At 40.0% G+C, this 17213-nt stretch overlaps 1 protein-coding gene and 1 long non-coding RNA gene across 4 annotated transcripts in view; one reads left to right on the top strand and one right to left on the bottom strand.

The window, feature by feature from the left end:
* Shrm (shroom) overlaps window positions 1-17213 on the top strand; it is a 159388-nt gene that overhangs the window by 55946 nt on the left and 86229 nt on the right. The window lies entirely within an intron of this gene.
* The window catches only part of LOC145945970 (uncharacterized), a 169662-nt gene continuing 163036 nt past the window's right edge, over window positions 10588-17213 (bottom strand). For both annotated transcript variants that reach the window (XR_014426949.1, XR_014426950.1), the window contains one exon: window positions 10588-10959. This is a non-coding gene — a long non-coding RNA (uncharacterized LOC145945970). The remainder of the gene's footprint in view (window positions 10960-17213) is intronic.

Genomic DNA, 17213 nt, shown 5'->3' with positions numbered 1-17213 from the left:
CGCGCTCTCCTCGACTCGCGTGGATAATTCGCGTCGATAACCTTTCAGGAGTAACAATGTCATGTCGCGATGACTCTTCAGGTCGATTCGAGCGAAATGTTCCCGCGCGGCTCTCTATTTGCCTTTCACGATGAACAGTCCATTGAAAAATCGATTTAGATGCGACGCAGACTTGCAATCAGGCGAATGAAAATAATTTTAAATATAGCGATTTTCACGAAGATTGTTATAAATATATTGACTGTTTAATATGTACAGTATATAATCGAAATATTTTTATAATATCTTTTATTAAATTATATTATGATTATAAATTTTATTATTGCAGTGATTAATATAAAAATTGGACAAAGTTTTATTTTTCTTAAAATGTATTTTATCAAAATAATAATATATTTATTTTTTAATTAAAGTGTTTAATTTAAATCAGATAAAAGTGTTATGCGCCAACATTTTACTTACGACAGAAATATATCATCGTCTACAACGTATCAAACCAGAGAAATGAGAAGTTAAAGTCAACTGTCAGAACCTTTCGCAAATAGTGATCGCGAAGAATAAGTAAGCAAAGCGTTGCAGATATTGCAGGTACTTGTTCAATGTTATAAGAAAACTCTGCATCATCCAGCAGAGTTGATCTCTTGGCGCCTCAATTGTCGCTGCATTTAATACTTGTAATGAGATACATTGTTGCAATCTCCATGATGTTCATTGAAGAATTGAGAATGTGAATTCGTATTTATATTTCATTATCATAAAATAGTATGTTCGAGCATTCATAGTGCTATGATTATTTTTACAATCATATGTCTCTCGACACTTTCGACATTTAAAAATCCTCACACGATCCTACGTAATATGTCGGACAGGGCAATGCTCGCTTGACAAAACCGACATCCGATAGTTAACAACTGGCACCTACCAGTTCCCAGCATGGTTCCTGACGTTCAATGTCGTGGCATCGCCGTTCAAATATCTAGTCGCTAGACATTCCAACTCACTGAATCGTGAAGAGGACTTTACTGGCGACTAGGCCCATGAAGAGCCTGAATGTATCGAAGATAAACATACTCCACACAATACCAGCATCGTGATACACTTGCTGTATAAATATTGACACGTTTCTTAGATATACTTTTTATTTTAACTTTTCACGCCAGGCGACAATAATCTTTCGGTTTAAATAAATTTTATCAAACCTAGATAATAATAAAATAGAAGTAATAACACAATAGAGAGGTACCGTAAATATTTTTTGTTGCTAAACGTCACCAATTAGATTTCAGTATTATCTGAAAGATGTTTTTTTACTCCGCTTTTTTGACAGCAATGGTTGATCAGCCGTATCTAACTTTATGACATTGTAAAATGTCGTGAAACTTGACTTTCTTTTTAATTAGTGAAAAGTTTAGTGAGGACGATGGCGCAGAGATCTCTACAGCGAGTTCTCGTAAGTTGTTTGGAGATTACGTAAGTGCCGCGAATACAAGCGAAACGATTTCCAAGGCCGAACACTAAGAAACACGATCGTTAAATCTTTGAAGAACGAAATTTCGTGCGCCGAGCGATATATAGCTTTTATTTCGTAACGCATTGGTCCAACTTTAATACTTCATCATTCGTAATTTGCGCTGCCTTCGGAGTTTTATTTCAGTCATATTATTTTCTTATTTCAAATTGCATTGAAAATTGATTTAGTGCTTATTTGCAGAATAAATATGGTGGATTGCAATCGGCAGATTGAAATATTTTTTTGAGTAAAATGTTATTTCTTTCTTGTGTTATTTCTTACAAATTAACACAGAAATCAATTTGTACATGATGTGCAAAATCTGAATTCATTGTAACCGGATTGGTTAGTGTCTTCAATTCTCGACCGCAAATGATGCGAGTCGAGTGAGAGAAGGTTCGCTTTTTCCTTATCGCGTAAATATTTGAAGTACGCGATGAAACGTGAAAGCAACGAGCATGAAGGAATTTTTAAATCAAATCTTAACTATTTGCAGAGATCGCTCGCGGGACCTCGAGTTTCCATTAAACCACCACCATATCTACCGCATCAATTCGATTATTCATCGACTGAAATTCAATAAAACTCGTTTTAATTTTTTGTGCGTCTAACGAGCAGCACCTGCCCCGCGCTCTGGTGATTCGTTGAGACTCGCATCGCCGACAAAGCGCATTTTTGCACGCGCATCTCGGTGATAAATTCACCGGAAAGAGGACCTCTAATCTGCAGGCCGGTTATCTCATCGCTGACGACGACGCAGCACTTTTGACCGCCCAGCCGCCGTTCTCTTGCCGGCGATCTCGACTTTCCCCTTTCGGCTCCTTGTTAAGAAATTCGCGAAATACGCGCGCAATCTCGCCGTACGTCGCCAGTCTTTGGTTACAAGAATACCTCTCTCTCTCTCTCTCTCTCTCTCTCTCTCTCTCTCTCTCTCTCTCTCTCTCTCTCTCTCTCTCTCTCTCTCTCTCTCTCTCTCTCTTTCTCTCAAAATGGAAAAGAGTCACGATTGTGTCTGCGGGAACGGTTGTTCCCGTGTACTCGGTGCATTTGTAGTCCTCGCATATTTTTGTTACTTGCCTGGAATTAAATAGACTTTATCGTATCTTAATACGCGAGCATACATGCTGTTACTGTTGCACGGGTCGACTACGAGTCTGTCATACATTCGTTATCTCTCTAGCGGTATAATCATCTGAACGCTGAGAAGTTCCCACAGGAATACCGTGCGCTGGAAAGAGAACTTTCCTTCTTTTCCTTCCTTCAGAGAAGTTTACGTTTCCCTCTTTTCTCTATCCTACACGTTATATACGCGAGAGTTGATTACATATCTGCGGACCTTGACGGCATTCCATGTCGCCATTGCTTTCGAATTATATGGAAAGCATTGCTTCGTCCTTTTTACGCAACATTGCCGTTTAGTGGACGACTTAATGAACTAGTTTAATATTTTATTGTAACATGTATTTAATATCGGGCTTAATACGCAGTGCATAGTATAAAATCAAGCATCGGTATCTCGTTCTATTAAGAGGAGGCCTAACGCAAGTACTCGACCTTGGAGAAGTTCTCTAATTTGCCACAGATCTCGCAGATCTCCGCAGAAATTCCAATTTCCCCCTTTTCTATAATTACTCGCCAATGGAATTGGAATTCCTGTCCTTGAAATGAGCGCACATATATACTCGATCGCGCTAATTTTGGTACACATACGTTGTGCACGTTGAAACGGCCGATGCAGTTTGATGCAGTACTAAGTTCAAGGAGAGGAGAAGGCGGGAAGAAGAGAGAATGTGGAAAATAGGAGGTGAAGGTGCTGCTCGGTATCCAGAGATTGGAATGTCGTTCCTCGCCCGCAACTTTGCGCCGATAGAAGACTCTTATTTATTCGCTGGAGTATCTTGTTCTCAGCTTCGTTTCTCTCTCTTCTCCTACTTTTTTCTTTTTTTTTTTCCTTCCCTTTCTTTCGCTTCCTCCTAGCCGTCAACACGTGTTTTCATCTTTATTCTCGCTCTCTTTCTCGAAATAATCCATTTTACGAAGAAACACTTTCTCTCCGATACGATATGAATAATTAATTTTAATCAAACCGGTAAATAATTTAAAATAATGTAATTACGAGGAATATATATCAACGGCAATTTCACGGTGAGACACATAGTGTGACAGCGCGTTCATTCATCGTCTCACCCAACAGTCACGTCGCAGGCGATTACGATAAATTACATCGTCTTACGAAGACAATGCACCAAGACGGATAATGCGCGCGTGTGCAAAGTGTTTGCCGCGATCAGACCGGTTGGTTGTATGTACATACACACGTTGTCTTTTATGCATGCTGATTGACTTGAAGAGACAGACACACGCGCGCATCTTTGCGTAGGAAACACTGTACGATAAGCTATTCAGCGATATTCGACTCTCCTCTCCTTGCATTATCGGCTGAATGAGTTTAATTCTTCGGCGATGCGGCGAAAAAATTTTTACGAAACACTCTCGCGTCTCCGCGATGATAAATCGCGCGTAGCTTCGAACAATCGTCGGCGAAATTTTCACGAGTTCGTATATACATATATCGAGACAATCCGCGCCGCATTACGTAACGCGATTCGTAACGTTCCTTTTACGCGGCCACATACCACGACCTCATGTGTGAACCCTTCTTTCCACATCCAATAAAATTCATCGTCCTCACGTCGAAGGTCGCCAAGGGTGGCCAAGGCGATCACCGTGAAGAATTCGCCGAGATGCGCGCACGATTGTTGCGTGGGCGAAAGCATCGACAAGACCCTCTGCATATATGGAGACGCGAATCGGGGAAAAGGGAAAGGGTGAGGGGGCGCGATGCGCCATTTATTTACGGCTGTCTATGTACGTATGTCTCGCGCGCTATCGCGCAACGATCATTAGCGCATACGGGCGTGAGCATATGTATGTATGTATATGTGTGTATACGCACTCTCCGGCCCACACGGATATGACTTTAGTTCCAGCTCTGAGGTAAAGGCGTTTTATGTATATGAAATTATTTATCGCTGTCAATTAAATCGAAGAATAATTGGTGCCAATTAAAATCTCTCCTCCCTCTCGCGCTCCACCAACAATCTCCAGAGGATACCCGATTGCGCCTCTTATCGGTGTGCCTTACGACATCAGGGATTATAATATGAACCGAATACAATCTCGGGGAGCCGCATAATTACTCTTAGATTATCGGCGCGCACGCAAGTCGTGCAATCACGTGTGCGGCTCTTACAGGCAACAACACGGCACGGCACGATGTAAAGAGCTCGTTGCAGTCGAGATCATCAAAACGACGTTAGACCGGATAAAGGACAAACGATATATCCCGATGGACTCGTTATTCTCGAAGCGATATACAGTCTACCTTAGTCACGATATACCAGGCATAATCACCGTGTGTTCTTAACCATTATCCGCAGAGTGCATTGTTCTCACGTCGTGTCCGAAGGACGAGGAACCGCGGAATCGCTGTGAGCGATGCAATTAATATCTAATCTTCAATTACGAATGTACATGCTGGCAACTTAACGCAAGCAGTCCTTTATCATAGAACTGGGATCTCTTCCATTTTTCGCCCTCGTACATTTCAACTTTATATAAAAGCCCAGCGGGAAAATTGCATCATAATACCATATAGTAATCATTAATTATTTATTATCCTGTTGGTTAAGTGCACGGAAAAGTGCATGTTCTTCCGAGGATAACCGAACATTTATATTCTGTAATAAATAATGAGATTGGCGGGAAGAGAGAAGAACGAGAAGGAATCGTGATCTGGAAAGAGATCGACCGCGGGAAGAGGAAGGATGCCTGGTAACATTGCCAGTCCAGCAGGTTTATTATCCTTCAGCTTCGATACAGGATTATTTTTAGTATACGCGTGGGCATAAATGAGCGCATAAAAATGCACATACCTGCCCGCTCGTTCGCCTGCCTGCGGATCAGCAGCGACTAGAAAGAGAAAGAAAAAGAGAGAGAAAGTCACAGGGAGAGAGTTAACGCAAGAGGGCCACGAAGAGGTATGATCGAGGGCAAAGCAGAAAAGGAGACGAAAAAGGATGGAGGATGAAAGGATGGACGGAGAGAGCATGTACAGGCTTATAGGTACCAACCAAGAGCTGTCCGACACGTTGGCGCCACCAAAGTATTTTATGCATGCCAGATGAGAGTACTCGTCTCGGATCTGACACTGAACTCACTCGACGACCCACGCGATCAATTCGCTTTCGAGTCAAACTCAAGTCAGGACTTGAGACTGCATACCAGAGAAGTGTTGCGCTAGTGCGTTGCATTTTCGATTATTATTTCGAGCGAACCAAGTGCGACGATCTGTTCGCTAGATAGCATCTGCATTTGATACTTGATTCTCGTCATATATATCTCGTCAAGAACCATGTTCTGTTGTATATTTTTAATATATATTAGAAATATAATAATTAAAATATCACTAATTAAAAATTTTAATACTATTATTAAATTATTATTGTGAAGAATTCTATAGTACGCGCGCGCGTATCGTTAATAATGATTCTTGAAGATTGTATAAGATTTAAAAATACCCACATGGGTAAATAATATTACATTAACATCAGAAAATAGCAAATACATGTGAGATAAAATCTGTAATTACCCACGACGGTCATGTTCGCCGTCGTTGCAAGCGATGCATAGAGTTTCACTTTTACCGAGACCTTAACCCCTCCGATCCCGCGAACCTAATGTATAATGAGTACCTTGCCTCGAGGAATACACGGCATGATTATTACACGCATGACTAGATTTAGTCCCCGAAGCGGTGAGTCAAAAGTTCACCAATGTGCGATCATGATCCGATCGGTTTATGGGGTTCACGATCCGATCGGTTTATGGGGTTCACGATCCGATCGAGAGTCAACCTTCTCTGAGTCACGTGGATCGATCTATATAATAAAACGAGGTCAACCGGGATTAGCATTCGACTAGTCGCGGGTGCACGACTTCCGGTTCGCTCGAATGCTTCTCTACTGAATCATTGGTCACGGCCTCGATGCATCAAGAAGGGTTTAGTCATCTAGTCCGCGCCGACTTTGCCCGACCTTGCAGTAGTCGGTCTCATTGTCGCTCGTCTGTCGTGCGTTTGCTGCATCTACTGCGCGTCGGCATTTCATTGTTCGCACATCGCATCTTTGTCGTTGTCATCAGTCTTCTTATCGTCTCTACTTGTGTCGTCGTTTAACCGACAATTGCATATAGGATATTCGCACGCAAATCGCTTCGTGTTTATCATACACGATGAAAGAAAAAAAAAACATTCGATTTTATCGTTTTAATCCATTGGAGCAAAGCTGAGGATTTATATTTTATTGCGTTAACGCGCGCTGAAGAAATACTTAAATGCGTTTCACGCGATTACACACAGTTTTCTTCTAGAAATATAATCCTATAATAATAAAGGTTTATTGATGTGAATATTTATTTATAGAAAAGATTAAATTAAAATAAAGCAGGTTTTTCTCAAGAAATAAGAGAGAGATAATGACGTTAGTAGAAACCACATATATCACATTTTTTAAATATGTAATTATTATAGAGCTATAAAGTTGTACCATCTGAACTGGACACGCGTAAAATAAAATAAATGCAAAGAAATGTTTCTATGGAACATGTGAATACGTCGTGCACAGAAGAATATGACGTGCTTATTTGCATCATTAGCCACAGTATTACGGCACTTATACAGTTTAAATTGACCGACTAGATAATTATCGGGCTCTCACGGCCGGGATCGTCGTCGTCGCGAGAAAGACCAGTTCGTCTTGTTGACGAGATGACAACGAAGGTCGTTCCTTGACCTAAGGTTGGTCGTCAAAATTCAGCCTAGTGGACTTTGGAGTTCATTGCTCCGCATTTACTGTGAAAGAGTTAGTCGAAAAAAACGAAACGCTATTTAATTCTTGAATGAAGTTGAAAGATTTTACGTTTCTGAGGATGTAAGTCGTTTCGCGTTTGCCATTTACCGTTGTCCCTTTATGCTTTTTTTTCGCGAAAGTAGATAAAAAGTTATAGTAATATGAAAGATTGTCAGTAATCATGCGAGGTAGTTAACGGATTATCGTTTTTCATTGCATTTAATCTTTTATTAATACGAATTGCATTTATCTTTAGAAATTATAGAACGTGTTAGTAATAAATATGATAAATCATTTATATATCTATTTAATTTAAAACTGTTCCTCAAATTTATGCGAATTAGAATTAAAATTGTCCATGTATAAAATATTATACAGTTTATTAATAATTGAATTTTTTCTGTTTCAGGTATGTACCTATAATAGCGACGAGAGATGTTTGCGGAGGGTAAAGTATTTCATGAATTATGCTTTCTAATAAAAATGTTTAATGCAACGTGCATGTATCTAACACTCTTATCAATTTTTGAATGATTGTCAAATGTAATTTTACGATTTTACGAAATGATTCAACTTGTCTCACCATACGAGATATAAAAGCGAAAGAAGAAGAATATAATAAAAAATCGTAAGATAAAATGACAAACTCGTCATATAAATACGTGTAACGTAGTTTACATAATAGCATGTACGAAGCACCTTTGATAAATCGTCAACTGTGTTTACGCAAAGCTTTTGGCGAAAGGAAGATTCAGTATTGGAGGTGAAGATTATTTCGGGAAATCATGCATGTTCGATGCGTAATTCGTCGGTCTTATTGAATTTTCTCCAGTCCATCGCACTCCTCAAGACTATTAATAGTACTCTCTCGGAATCAGAATGTGATTCAGGACTTTCACTGTCACCTCCTCGGCGTGAAGCCGTAGACACGCGAGCGGCAGTCCGTGTACGCACGTCCGTAGGCGTGTCTCCGTCTCGCTCTGCTCGAACCCGTTCTCCATTTCTTTCTGACTTTGTGTGTGTTACATTTTTTTTCCCTCTTTTCGAGTCTATCAACGTTACGAACGCATGTATGTGCGAGCATCATTTCTACCGTTGCGTGTCCGCAATTATGTCACGATGACTGAATCGTAATCACATGCCTCTTTGCGGATCGTATATTTTTCTTCTTTTTTTTCACTCATTTAAGAAACGTTTTCGCGCCAACGCTTATGAATGCTACGATTAATTAGCGTTATCAGTGTCCGATGCTCCAAATAAATTTATCATCGCACGATGACAAAAACTGACGCAATGCCGTCTGTCGTAATTCTTCGTCACAGTTTTGGTATGCTTAGAGATATACATATATTAACTGATACGCGAGAGAGATGTATTTGATATAGCCTGTTATAAAATGATGAAAGATAAAAAACCCCAAAATATACTTATATATGTATATCAAGAAAGAACGTATCTAATATTACGTTTCAATATTTGAAATTAAATTCGGAAAATTAATGGTATATTTTAAAGATTTCTTTTTAAAGGTATTTTCTTATTTATAAAATTTATATAGTAAGGAGACATAATGGTGTAATATTTGTATGTGTCATAATTTTCCTACTTCTTCTAGTCAAATATTCATTAATAAAGTTTATATTTAACTTACATTAAAAATTTAAATATCCTGTAGAGATGAATGCATGTGAACTAAACTCATTGCGAATGCACTTTCTTTCTAGCCGAGACTGTAATTATAAATTTCCACTTCAAAGTATCGCGCTAATATATGACGCATACGATTGCACGGCTCGTAGGCAAAGTTTACGTTCATGGGCGGAATCAATTAGTACGCCAAGTTTTTAGCCAAGCTTAATAGCACTCGTAATTGCTATACTCGCGGTGCTCTATCAACTCGATCAGTTTTCTCGAGGAAAACTCCGAAACGGAAGTGCGGCGCAACAGTGCATTTAAACGAGATACATGGGGGAATCTTTAAACCTGGCACCTCCCAACTGCACATCTAACGTATTGCTATAATCTAAAAGGTATCTTTACTTTTCTCGCGTCTGAAGAGAAGAAACTACTCCTTCTCGCTTTCTAAACCACATTCGTCGTTATGCGTGCCTGAGATAACAGTGTCGTTAAGTATACGTATCTAGGTATTCAGTCGTTTATAATGAAAATGATTATTCGTTTTCGATACCACTCACTATATATTCGTTTTTCATGGTTCTACATCGCGCGCTGCGAAACGATATAAAGGATATAAAGAAATCGCGTGCGAGCACGCCGTTTGCAGTGCCATTTGATCGCAGAGAGAGCTCGGAATTCGCCGCTAGTTAACAGAATATTTCAAGTCCCTTTCAACTACCTTTACGTAGAAAGGATACGGCTCGCGATCAAGTCAAACGACATATCCGATTCACTCCGGTCTCACTCGCGCGAGATCAACGAGCGTCGATAATACACACGCTCCGTGTTCCTCTTTACTTTATAGCACGAGGACCGTCATGATTCGCCGATCGATTCGGATCGGAACTAGTTAGAATGCGTAGAGAGACGCGGCACATTGTACAGTAGTCAATCTTGCAAAATGCCCACCCGAACTCAAAGGTTTCAAACAGGTTTCTCGCGCATAAATGCTTAATAGGTGATGCCATTCGCGATTACGTGAGGATCGTGTATAACAACTGCATAATAGAAAATTTCGTAACACCAGCTCGATCTGCAAAAGTGGCACACTACACATCTAAATCCGCGACGCGGGACCACTACGAGCGGATAATGCAGCGGAAAGATAAACGGAATGTATAGTAATGGTCGAGGCGAATTACACAGTGCCAGTGCACCCGTCGTGGCCCTGATTTCGCAGCTCGTGTATCGAGAGGGCCCGATAAGTATTGCCACCACGCTATAATAATAAATGCGGCCGTACAAACGCAGCGCCGCGCTGATTGCATTGCAAACGAACACGTGCCGCGCGCGATCAGTGAAAGTATGCATTTATGTATCGGAAATATGCGGCGAGCGTATGGTGCGTAAGTCTATGCGCGGCGCCGCATGATTAAGGCGTGCGACAGATACGCGCGTTAGACTTTAATTATTCTTGCGTGCCGCGGTGAACCAAGGTTTCGTACATACGTGTAAATATATTCGACTATAATAAACAATTTCTCACTCACCGATATCTGCAATAGCGGAATTGTACACAGCACGTTGATCTGAAAATAAAATATTCAAATTATGTATATATACATGTGTGTGTCGAATATCTCATAAATCATCTCATAAATCAATGCAGTTTAGAAAAAATATTTTTATTTTGCATACCTTACAGTTGCCCCGCTGTTGCCCGATGCCTCCCCGAGCCTCCTCCTCCTCTCTTGGTCCTTCGTAGCATTCACGACACTCGCGAAAACACGAATAATTACGATTGTCCGATACTTTACGCGGCACTCTCGATACGCGAGACTTTACACGGCACTCCCGACGCGCGACACTTTACACGGCACTCCCGACACGCCGCGTGAATCGCATTGTGTATCGCAATGCTACCTGTAACAAATAAAATATATACATATATTAGAATAATCTTATTATTTCACATTATAACATTATATAAATATAAATATGTAAGCTAGAATTAACGATAAATATATCCACGGATCGCAACACATTCGTGCGCACGAAAACAGATTAATTGTAAGTTGGGTTATGTTGGCAAGAGATTTTGCATCAAATTTTTCGCGAAATATGCGTTTCGAACAATTACGACTACATATTAACGTTGAAATTATGATATGCGATTGATAAATATTACAATACAAAGGTTAGAAATGGTTTCTAACGATTATGCTTACTAATTAATCACAGCGGGACGCAGCTCGAACTGCCTGATACTCGCGACGTTTCGGTAATGGCCGCTATTCTACAAACATCGGCAACTTCACTCTAATAGCGCGCGCGCGATACTATATACATGACTTATATATAATATTAATAATTAATTAAAACTCGAAGGAGATTCGTTCGAAAAGATATAGCTTTAGAAAGAAAAAATATTAATCGAGAATAAGGTGTTATATATAACATATTATTTACAACGTATTTTACTATTTTATAACTTTTACCATATTATTTTAAAATTTAATTAGCAAATTATAACATACACAATATAAATATAAATAGGTAAGCTAGAATATTTAATTAGCAAATTTTATTAATATTTTTTGACAGAAAAATCAGCTGATTAAGAAACATTGAGAGAGAGAATGTCTCTTTCTCCGCAATAATATTTTCTCTCTCGTATTCATAGAAATGTTTTCGAGATGTCTTGTGTATTTGAAGCTTGATTATTGTAAAAAATAATTAATTTGTTGTATAATAATTAATTTGGATAATTTGTCAGTGTATCTACCGAGCAATCACAACGTCTGATTAATGTCTTATATTACTACTGAAAAAAAATTAATTGAAGCTCTACATGACATATATGATTAAAACGTCAGCTGATTAAAGCGTTAATTTACTAATTACTTTTTTAAATAATGTTATAAAAATTAAAATAATATAATATGTATTAAATAATAGGTTATATATATAATACTTTAAACTCGATTAATATTTTTGACAGTTATCAGCTGATTTCTGTCAAAAAATATTAATCGAGAATAAGATATTATAACATATTATTTACAACATATTACTATTTTAATTTTTTAACATATTATTATTTTAAAATTTTATTAGTAAATTAACGCTTTAATCAGCTGATTTCTGTGAAAAAATATTAATCGAGTTTAAACAAACTTATATTATTTTTTAATAATATCATTCTTTTTAACATAAAATTGAAGAATTGCGCGCCCGTAACGCGCGCTTGTGTTGTTCTAGTGATTAAAAAAAATGCATATAAACATATACATATATATATTCATATCCAAAAAGTATTCTTTAATTAGCCCTTTTGTCCTGCCAACATGTTTGACAGATGCTGCTTGCAAACAATTTTTGAAAAACGATCTGCTCATTTTGTTTAAGAATTAATTATTTTAAAATAAAATTAGAATTATTTTGTATTATTTTGTTGAAAATAAAAAATAATACGCTTTGTAATTATCTGAAATTTCAACCCAAATGACTGTAACGTCAAAACGATGCATATGTTTAGCGGCCCATTTATAATATATCCTGCATATTACTTATTGAGTTCGATTTGAAAGCTCACTTTGCGAAAATTTCGGTATCTATGTAACGTTGCATACTCGTTCAAAATATGCTTGTACCTCGAAGATTGGCAAATCGCTCACGGATCGTATCGGCGTATTATGCCGATTTAAACGGCGCAACATTATCGTATGCAACTGGCCGTATGCAAGCTAGATGCAACGTGTTCTTAAAGTATGTAGGTTATATTTCACAAGCAACGTTGTGTCTGGTGACGTGTCTGGCTCGGCAACAGTTTTCAGCTTGTGCAGGTAACGAGATTCTCGCACGTGCCCGGTGCAAATATGAACTATGCGAGTAGGTTCTGGTCAACGGTGTTGGTAGGCAGGAATTTAGAACGGCTCCATTGTCTGGTTGGATAAAAGCGGATTAATCGCTTCCTCGGTGGTTTATTTCAGAGAGATCTGGAGATCGAAGTTTATATTCGACTTGCGCAAACCGCACGCCGTATTAATAAAAAATGACGAGTCGTTTATGATGGATTGCAAGAGTGTTTTTCGAATATAATAGTTTTGTCATAATGCGTCTCTCGTATCTTCTTTTAATGTTCTCTCGCTCTAATCGATTTATCTCTCATTGTTTGTTGGCCCGGTTCTTCATCGAATACGGTATTCTCCTTTCGCGAAAGCAGGTTCGTCTTTGATCTTTTTTTCTCGCCGACGTTTTTGTTAACATTTTTATTACTGTTTCGACACAGTATTGCTCAAACTAGTTATCGGTTACGTGCCTATAAATGCTGGCATTAAAGTGCGCCGTTTCAGAACAAAAGAGACCATTAGACAAACGACATAATGACAGATCTCCTTTTCCTCTCTATCCGTTATTTTCTTGTCATTCGTCCGTGTCTCTCTCTCTCTCTCTCCCTCTCCCTCTCTTTTTAAATCGGAGAAATTGCTTGCAATAAGAAGATTAAATCTTGTTCTTTGCAATTCGTTACACGTCAACTAAAATTGCACAAAGATCGTCCTCTTAAAACTATCCCTGAATTTTCTTACGGCCTGTGATGGAACGGTTGCGAGATGATAGCGCGTTTATCTTAACGAATTGTTTCGTCTTTTCATAAGATCGTGACGAAATCGCGGTTGACGTCATGGGGCGAGTCCGTCCGACCATATGAAGAAAAGAGCGAGCGAGAAAATGAGTATCACGCGAAATGCGTGATGCTGTGCTGAGCTTCTGTACGTGAGATTACTGCTAACAGTTGGATACGACAATGTTGCCTTCTTTCGCTTTCCTCTCATCTGTCCAAGGAACACGTTTTATTCTTGTATTACACCAGTATATCGTTGTCGAGAGACGTACAATAGCTGCTTATTATGCCTCGTACACGATTCGCGACTTCCGACTGGGCGATCGCGGATTCTGAGTCACTGCTACAAGAGAGAGAGATCTCGTTAACCCTGGGCTCTCCGTGTCCTTTTTGAGAAACCACACGGATAGCATCGTGGAAGAAGCCTAGCATGATACGGATTGACGGACAGTCAAAAGTAATACCGTGGTTGTTGTCGTTAATTACGGGGATAAGTTTGAATTTCGAAAGCAGAGTCGTGCCATAGCCGTGAGCTGCAGGATTAATAACAAAGTATTCTCATCGGACTGTGCTCATCGCTGAACGCGCCTTGTCAAGAACAACGAGCTCGAGTTGTTATGCACGATACTTCATTCGCGCGCTTGCAGCCGTCATACCGGAATTTTGTCGGGAAATTGTTCGAGGCCAAAAGATTACCACGTCGTCGAATTTATGGCATCTCTTTAGTCGTCGTGGTCACCGCTTGGCAGCAACACCGATCTGCATAACAATACCGCATCATTCTGCGGCGGCAATATTGTATATGTCTCGATCAGATGCAACGAACGTCATGATTGAATGAGTCTACTTTGAAACTCTGATATTTAGTCGTAATGTATAATTACGCTTCAAGTGCTTACGTCGAGACCTGCAATTTCATGATCCATCTAACGACAAAATCGTTAAGGATCAGCCCTTCGCTCTATTTACACTCTTGTCGATCTGATGAATTTAAATTAATATTATTAATCCGAGAGATATAACTTTTTAATTACATGTAAACTTTACATATAAAGTTTACACGTTATTCTAATTAATGTAATTCGTCTTATATATATACGTTCAGAGTTTATATGTAATTAGAATATCTCTCAGATTAATAATATTAAACCAAATAAAATATTCAGATCACAAAAATAGGAATAGAACGAAGGGCTGATCCTTAATGATTTTGTCGTTAGATGGATCATGAAATTGTACGTCTCGACGTAAACACTTGAAGCGTAATTATACATTACGACTAATAGTTACATGCTCCATTATATTCTGATGCAGCATACCTTTAACGATCCTATCCGGCAAGCTTAAAGCTAAGCCGTTTCAAAGATATCTTGCTTTGATGAAATAAATTATCGATATATTATATCTATTTGAAAATAGTAGACAAAACTAATTTCGAGCCAATCGACGTAAATTCTCCCGAAGTCGTTCGTTCTCTCGTCCGGTCGACCTCGATGCAGTCACGGCAAGAATCAAGAGGGAGATGTTTTGCTCCGACAAGCTTTAAGTAGCAAGGCACGTGATCGAGGATTCCACGGGATAATCCTGGACGGCGGCCGACCTTGAAAGGGCTCGTCCACATTCCCCTGCACAAGTCGCGTGCCCTATGCGATGCCTTTACGCGACTTGACGTCACCGAGACCTGATCTGTACGACGATCGAAAGCAGTATCCTCGCGCGATCGATTAAAAACGAATAAAACGATGGACATGCCCGTATTTTATAATACATTGAAATTTCTGTTTTATTTGTCAGCGCGTCGGATATTGTTCGAGAAGAGAGAGAGAGAGAGAGAGAGAGAGAGAGAGAGAAAAAAAGAATCGAAAGAAACGCAGAGAGGCGTGTCTATAGTGGACCCACTTCTTGGCTGCCCTTGGCGGCGAGTCTTGTGCCCTCGGGCTTTTTTCTCTTTCTCTCCTTTTTGCCGCTTAAGAGGTTTTATTCCGGAATATTTGGGACGTTTCTCGGAGCAGCGATTCGCCTTTAGAGCGACGACGGTTGTTTCGGCAAGCTGAAGAAGCGATCTACATATCAATGAGAAGCGAAACGCGAATTATTATGTTAGCCGCGCTTTTAGACTGAATTCGCGAACGCGAACGTTCGTTGGCGCTGTCAAAAAAAATCTCGTTGAGATTAATCGATCGCATTTTGCACGCCGCCGGTCGTGATAAACGAGGCGTGAAATTTCGCACGCGACGAAAGAGAAATACGGTAGAATCGCGCGATAACTGATTTCGCATATCGACGATATATGTATAGTACATGTGCGTGCCTATTCAGCGGCGAACAAAATTGATTTAGGCACTTTAAATACCACTGCGCTCGTTGAACGATCAAGATTATTCAATTTTTTTTGTACTATAGAAATAGAAGGCACAGCATCTCGCGCGCATATAAGAATTGATTTCAATAATCGTACTGAGATCCACAATATTTATGCGCATTCACATTTCCTTTTCTTCGTGCAAGCAAACGTTACGTCTTGTCACGCCATTCGTAAATTAATGATCCTTTAGCAATTATAAAAGCGCATGCTACTATTGTAATTTATAATCCTACGTTTATCGGCGCGATTATGCGTCGCAGGAGAGCCCGCTATTCAGAATGCGCCTATTCACATATCTCATGATTCACAGAATCACTTTGGCTCTGTCGTTTGTCACACATCCAGGACATCGAACGATGCTACTTGTCTCTTGCGCAAACCTAACATGTCGAAGAACAAATTTTTTACGCATACGCATCATCATTACCGCGAGTCTTGTCGCATGCTATCGCCGACCGCGAAATTTCTGAGGAATCCATCGGATAGCGATCGCGGGATTACGTGATCGCGCGAGAGAACTCTGCTGGAATCTCGTACCGGAGCACGTTCTGGCTTTGATTTCACGGTAGAAAGGGAGAGTACGTGTGTGGTCGCGATTGGACAGGCCGAGCAGCTGCTCTCTCGATGGTCAAGAATGATATCATGTCGACGGCGAAACGAACCGCGACGAGATTCGTTAGGATAATGACACGCGGTGTCCTCCCTCTCCGGCAAAATCACCACGAGGATAGTCACCTGGTACACGCTGCCAGGTCGATGTCTTTTCGATCGATCATGAAGCAATTCCGCTCCTGGGAATTCTCCCCGGTAACGAGACCCGGACGCGAAAACGCTTTTGACCTTACGAGCGAGCCGGTCGACTGGTCTTCAAACCGCGCACCGATCAGTAAGGAAAGTAATAACGAGACAGGCTACGTTACTGGATGATTCATTACCCCATTGGCGCGAACGCCTCGAGGGCTCCTCGCATCTTCGCATCTTCTACCGGTCGCGCTTCACAGCCGCCCCGGATCGGATTATTGCCGAGAAATTGTGGAAACCGATTTAACGGTAAAGGCATGAGGCGGTTCGAATGACAGCCGGATCGGCATTATTGATTATTTCTTCTAACAATCCCGCCGCAGGTAAGCTGCACTCTGTCAAGCGGTAATCTCAAGTAAAAACTTAATTATTTGTGTGGATTTGGTA

The sequence above is a fragment of the Prenolepis imparis genome, unplaced genomic scaffold (assembly GCF_030444845.1).
Source record: "Prenolepis imparis isolate NDT839.2.m4 unplaced genomic scaffold, iyPreImpa1.0 SCAF_2, whole genome shotgun sequence".
NCBI lineage: Eukaryota > Metazoa > Arthropoda > Insecta > Hymenoptera > Formicidae > Prenolepis > Prenolepis imparis.
Note: the sequence above shows the minus strand (reverse complement) of the source record. Positions and strands in the feature narration are given on the sequence as shown.